Source organism: Parus major, chromosome 4A (assembly GCF_001522545.3).
Source record: "Parus major isolate Abel chromosome 4A, Parus_major1.1, whole genome shotgun sequence".
Taxonomy (NCBI): Eukaryota; Metazoa; Chordata; class Aves; order Passeriformes; family Paridae; genus Parus; species Parus major.
Genome location: NC_031772.1, coordinates 19087488 through 19093684, shown reverse-complemented (window position 1 = coordinate 19093684; position 6197 = coordinate 19087488). Strand labels below are relative to the sequence as shown.

Genomic DNA, 6197 nt, shown 5'->3' with positions numbered 1-6197 from the left:
GTTTGTACCCTGTATCCTTGGGGATCTGCAGAGCCAGGGATCCTGCAGGGCTGGAGCTGAGCGTTTTGGGAAGCTGGGGAAGGGTGTTTTTTATCCTTTAAACATCCTGTTTCCCCAGTGTGTCGATGCCTGGAGAAGGCTGACCCAGAACAGAGGCTGGACAGGGTTCAGAATAAAGCAGGGTTTTATTGGAAGGCCCTAAAGGACACGCCTTGGGCAGCACAAGAGCCTGGCCAGGGCTGCACCCAAGATGGACCAAAAAATGGTCACCAAATGGACAACTGCTCCCCAGGGCTCACATTTTTATAAGTTTTGGTCCATCTGCATATCAGGGTTAATTGTCCAGTCACAGTTTCAGGTTTTGAAGTCCCATCCTTCTCGTTTCTCTCCTCAGCCCAGAGTTGTTTCTGCTTTTGGGCCTGAAACTTGTAACGATTGTCCTTGGTGTCAATCTAGAGAATAAATTGTTTTGTCTGCCTGTTGTGTGCAGAGAGCTCCCTGACACTGAATGTGAGAGTCCAATCTGCACAGCTGGGCAGGGCAGGATGTGGAAAACACGGAGCTCCAACTGGAGGCTGTGTGCAGGAGCAGCAGGGCGCTCCCACAGCTCCCAGCACGATGGATTCCGAGTTTCGCCGCTTGTGCAAGCCCCAGGCTGGTGCCAGGCCCACAGTGGTGCAAGCCAGGCCCTGTCAGGGCAGGGGGAAGAGCAGCTTGTTTGCCCCAAAGAGCCTGCAGGGAGCTGGCTGAGCCGCTCAGGATAAATCAGAGCGCGTTTGGGGCGTTGTGGTGGCACTGCCACAGCTCTGCCACAGCCCTGGCTCTGCTGACAGCACCACTTTGTGTCAGAGCCGAGCCCCAGCAGCGTGCAGGCGTGTCCCTGAGCACGGGGAGATTGCTGCATTCCAGCAGGGAACACTTTGGGATCCACAACGCCGTGAGGAAGGTGAGGCCTGGCCTCCTGGCAGGGCGCTGGAACGACGCCTCGTGAAAAACCAGTTTGATTCCCCTGCAACAAAAGGGTGTAGTGGTTTTACAGCCTGCGACTCATCTGGGGCTCTGCTGGGCTCGGTGGCACCTGTGCCAAGCCCACGGGACTGCAGGGTTACTCACCTGCCCTCCCCCTCCAGCAGCAGAGAGTGGTGCCAGGAGAGCAGCAAAGGTTCTCTGGGTTCTTCAGGGGGCTCCGTGGCTTCCTCACAACCACAAAATCCCAAAAATGGTGCAGTGGCTGCTCGGACACAGGCTGGGCTGTGAGGCTGTCCCTGGGCAGGAGGCACCGTTGCCATGGGAATGGTTTGGGAGAATCCCCTTCCCAGAAAATCGGCTGCCTGGATTTCCAGGGTGCAGCAGGTTCCTGTTCCTGAGCTCTGGGGTTACAGCTGTCAGCACCAGCTGCTCTGGAGGTGGCAGAGCGAGCATCAACCCCTGCCAGCTGTGGGACATCTTCAGGAGAAAGGGGTCTTTGTGCTCTCCTTGGGGAGGAGATCCCATGAAAACCCATTTCCTGCTAAAGTCAGCTATTCCAGGCTGAAATTTACTGTATAACAATAATTATTTAACCAGAGCTGGGGGGGGGAAAGGCTCTTATTCCTGCTCTCCCATGTGCTGTGTGTGTCCCTGGAGAAGCTGTGAGCTGGGATGGAGGACAGGACCCTGCTCCTGCTCTGGGCTGGGCTCAGGCACAGCTTTACCTGAGCCTTGGCTCGTGGCTGAGGAGGGGCCAGGCCTGCAGGGTGAGGGTCCAGCCAGACCCTCTCGGTTTTAACCAGATTCAGTGGGAAAATGGAAAAACTCCCCTCTAGGATTCTGCTCAGGTCAGATGAGTGTGAAGAGCTTTTGGTGTTGTTGACTTCAGCACACTCAGGTTTCCTCCAGAGGTGGGACCAGGATTGGTGTCCCAGAGCACCCTGCAGCTGTGAACAGCTCCCTGCCAGAGACCAGAGTCTATCCTGAGCTTCTGGTGAAGCTCTCAGCTCCTTCAGGCCCCCCAAGGCCACCCTGAGGTCACCCCAAAGCTTCTCCTCTCCAGCTGAGCATTCCCAGCTCTCCCAGCAGAGCTGCTCCATCCCTCTGCTCACCCTCGGGGCTCTCCCCAGCAGCTCCAGGTCCTTCCCGTGCTGGGGCAGAATCCCAGTCCCTGTCCTGCTGTCCTCACTGTGGGAATGCATCTCCTCAACCAGCAGTGCCCTCCTGGGGTGCTGCTTTGGGAGCTCCTCATCCATCCCTCTCAGTCTGATATCGAACTGTTCACAACAAACACCATTTTTTATTTGTTTGGGGGTTTTTTTTGCCCAGTTTTTGAGCATTCAGCGTGGAACTGCGTGTTCCCAGCGGGAAAAGCCAGAGCCCTGCGTGTCCCTGCCGTGCTTTGGGACCTCCTGTTCCTGCAGGGCTGGCCAGGCCGGGTTCTTACTCACTGTTATTTCAGGGAAGAACCCGGACAAACCTTCAGCAAACCCTGGCATGACTCAGGGCTTGCTGAAAATAAAGCTGCCCTGTCAGCTGGAGCCCCGGAGCAGAGGATGCTCTCCCGGGAAGGGTCTGGGCTGTGCTTTTCCAGCTGGCTTCAAACAGCTCCCATTTCCCTGAGCTGGGCACCCCAGAGCTCAGGGCGCGGCTCTGGGAAGAGCCCGGCTTATCGAGCCGGGATCAGCGGCAGCCACAAAGCCAAGCTCAGCTGAGCCCGGCTCAGGAGATGGGAGAGGAAGATCCGGGGCTGGAGTAAAAATCCCTGATGTCATCCTGGCTGTGCTGCTGGGAGCCAGGGCTGGGTTATCGGCCCTGTTCCAGCACATCCCAGTGGGATGGGAGGGGTTGGGGTGGGATGGGATGGGGTGAGATCCATGGGATGGGATCCATGGGATATTTGCCCATCATCCCACAGCAGATCCCAAGGGACACAGCAGGAGCTTTCCTTTCCAGCTGCTGCAGGTTTGGCATTCTGGAATCTGCTGGAATTGTGGAGCAGGGGACAGGGGACCCTGCTGGTGCTCAGTGGGGACTTCATCACCCCCAGGGCTGGAGGGGGCCCTGGAGCCCCTCTGGAGCCAGGCTGGGAGAGCTGGGAATGTTCACCTGGAGAGGAGAAGGATCCAGGGAGAGCTCAGAGCTCCTTCCAGGGCCTGAAGGGGCTCCAGGAGAGCTGGAGAGGGACTGGGGACAAGGGATGGAGGGACAGGACACAGGGAATGGCTTCCCCAGTGTTAGATGGGATTTTGGGCAGGAATTGTTCCCTGGACAGGGTTTGGAGCAGCCTGGGATGGTGGGAGGTGTCCCTGCCATGGCAGGGGTGGCTCTGGATGGGCTTCAAGGTCCCTCCCAACCCAAACCATCCTGGGATTCTCCGGCTCTTCCCGGCCCAGGGCAGTGCCAGGCTGAAGCCCTGGCTCCAGGACAGCCCTAAACTCTGGGCCAGGCTTTAGGGACAGAGCCTGTCCCCGGCCCTGGCTGTGCCACGCTGTCCCCACTGCTGCCCCTCGGGCCCGAGCGGTGAACAGAGCAATTAGAAAGGGAAATAAAGTGAGGACGAGCGGCAATTTCCCGTGTGATTATCGCACCTGTGCGCCCCGTTAATGAGCTCCGAGCACACAATCAGTGTCCAGGGCTAATTACAGCCCCGCTCCCGGATGCTCCCGGGGTTCCGCCGCCCCAAAGCGGTACCCGAGCAGCACCGGGAGGAATTCGGGGTGAGCGCTGGGGGCTGCTCCGGGCTGTGCCAGCGGCGGCCGCTGGAGAATGCCAGGAATGCAGAGGAGAAGCCTACAGGGAGGGGAGCCCGTGCCGCCGAATGGAGAAACCTGTTTGATTCCCCTGAAGGGCAAAACACACCCAAAGTCTCCTCCTCAAAACAAGGCTTGGCCTCCCGGGGCCGGCCCTCTCGGCAGGGAAGGGTTCGGGTGTGCGGGCTCGGGTGTGCGGGCTCAGGTGTGCGAGCTCAGGTGTGCGAGCTCAGGTGTGCCACAGCCGTGCGGGCTCAGGTGTGCGAGCTCAGGTGTGCCACAGCCGTGCGGGCTCAGGTGTGCGAGCTCAGGTGTGCCACAGCCGTGCGGGCTCGGGGCTGCCACAGCCGCTGGCCGGACAGATCCACGTCGGGAGCCGCAGCTGGGGAAACGCGCAGGTACGGCCGGGACCATCCCTTCACCTGTCGGGAGGGCTGAGGAAGAGGAGGGGGAGGAAGAGGAAGAGGAGGAGGGCTGCGCTGTCCTGTGCGGGACACGCCAAAAATCCTCTTGTTTCACCTGCTGGGGGGATGAAGAGCAGGAGGAGGAAGGTGAGGAAGAGGAGGAGGGCTGCACATCCCTGTAGGGGACACACCAAAAATCTTTCTTCACCTGCCGGGAGACTGAGGAAGAGGAGGGTGAGGAAGAGGAGGAGGGTGAGGAAGAGGAGGAGGGCTGTGCTATACTGTGGGGGACACACCAAAAATCCTTCTTCACCTGCCAGGAGGGTGAGGAAGAGGAGGAGGGTGAGGAAGAGGAGGAGGGTGAGGAAGAGGAGGAGGGCTGCGCTGTCCTGTGCGGGACACGCCATAAATCCTCCTGTTTCACCTGCCGGGAGGAGGAGGATGAGGAGGATGAGGAGGATGGAGAGGACTCCCCCTCCTGTAGGGGACACGCCAAAAATCCTTCTTCACCTGCCGGGAGACTGAGGAAGAGGAGGGTGAGGAAGAGGAGGAGGGTGAGGAAGAGGAGGAGGGCTGTGCTATACTGTGGGGGACACGCCATAAATCCTCTTGTTTCACCTGCCGGGAGGAGGAGGATGAGGAGGATGAGGAGGATGGAGAGGACTCCCCCTCCTGTAGGGGACACGCCAAAAATCCTTCTTCACCTGCCGGGAGGGCTGAAGAAGAGGAAGAGGGTGAGGAAGAGGAGGGCTGCGCTCCCCTGTGGGGTACACGCCATAAATCCTCTTGTTTCACCTGCCGGGAGGATGAGGAGCAGGAGGGTGAGGAAGAGGAGGAGGGTTGAGGAAGAGGAGGAGGGTTGAGGAAGAGGAGGAGGGTGAGGAAGAGGAGGCTGAGGAAGAGGAGGAGAGCTGAGGAAGAGGAGGAGGCTGAGGAAGAGGAGGAGGGCTGTGCTGTCCTGTGGGGGACACTCCATGAATCCCCCTGTTGCTGGGGGCTCCAGGCGGGGCTGTGAGCTCTGCAGAGTTGGGCTCCCCGCAGAACTCGGCTGGGGTTCGGCTCTGGGGCTCTGTCTCACCTGTCTGGGCTCAGCTCCCCTCTCTGCATCCTCCCAAAAGCCTTTCCCGGCCGGGTTCGGGGGCACGGCGGTGTGACCTGCCTGGGACAGGGGTGGGTGTGGGCGGAGAGCCGGGACAATCCCAGCCTGTGACCCCTCTGGAGAGAGGTTTGGGGCAGCTCCGGCTCTTTCTGCCTCTCCAGCCCCTCCCTCCTGTGGGACGCAGAGATTTCTCCCTCTCTGCGGCTCTGCCTTGTTTTGTTTCTCCCTGAATCGCTGTGAAATCAGCACCCTGCGAAGGAGTGGCAGAGCTGGCACAGAGGAGAGAGCACCTCCCTCTGTCCTTGTTTCATCCCGGGAATGTCATTCCCTGTCCCAGCCCCTGCTCCAGGACAGAGCCCGGAGGATGCGCTGGGCTCACCGGGCAGGGTGGGGAGCGGGGATGTCCTTCCCCCCCAGCCTCACCAGGAGATTTTGTTTGGGATGTTTTATTTGTTTTATTAGAAACTCGGCTTATTTTATTCATCCAGCCAGCCATCCAGTGTATTTCTTCCCAAAGGAAGTTACCAGGGCTTAAATGGAAGTCCCAATTTCCACAGGTGGCAGATTTTGGCTTTTTTTTACAAAAAAAATTGTGTTTTCTTGGCAATACCTTGTGGTGTCTCTGTGACGTGATGAGGCTTCGAGGAGCTTTTGTCCTGCTCTGTCTGTGGGTCAGTGGCACAAACACAAAGCTCCACCTTAGACACAAACCCCATTTTTCCTTCCTTTTTCCTTTCATCTCTGGACATCAAGGCTCAAGGTCAGCGGTGTGTGGGTGTGGTGAACGTCCTGCACATCCTTCCTTTCAAACCCAGAAATTAGCTGAGCAATTAGGAATTAATTCCATGTAATTAGAGCAATGGAACTGCACGCCCAGGATGGCGAAAACGAGCAGGGAATTGTTGGCAGGGGTGAGGTTTTGTGCTGGGGGTGATCCTGCTGGGATGATCCCTGGGGATGGGCAGACGCTTT

The 6197-nt window shown here is 58.6% G+C and overlaps 1 protein-coding gene across 1 annotated transcript in view; it reads left to right on the top strand.

Annotated features, from left to right (window-relative positions):
* Nucleotides 1-3730: 3730 nt before the first annotated feature.
* Nucleotides 3731-6197, top strand: part of ZNF185 (zinc finger protein 185 with LIM domain) — a 31025-nt gene continuing 28558 nt past the window's right edge. The window contains exon 1 of the mRNA XM_033514154.1: nucleotides 3731-4120. The gene's annotated coding sequence lies outside the window, so the exon portion shown is untranslated. The remainder of the gene's footprint in view (nucleotides 4121-6197) is intronic.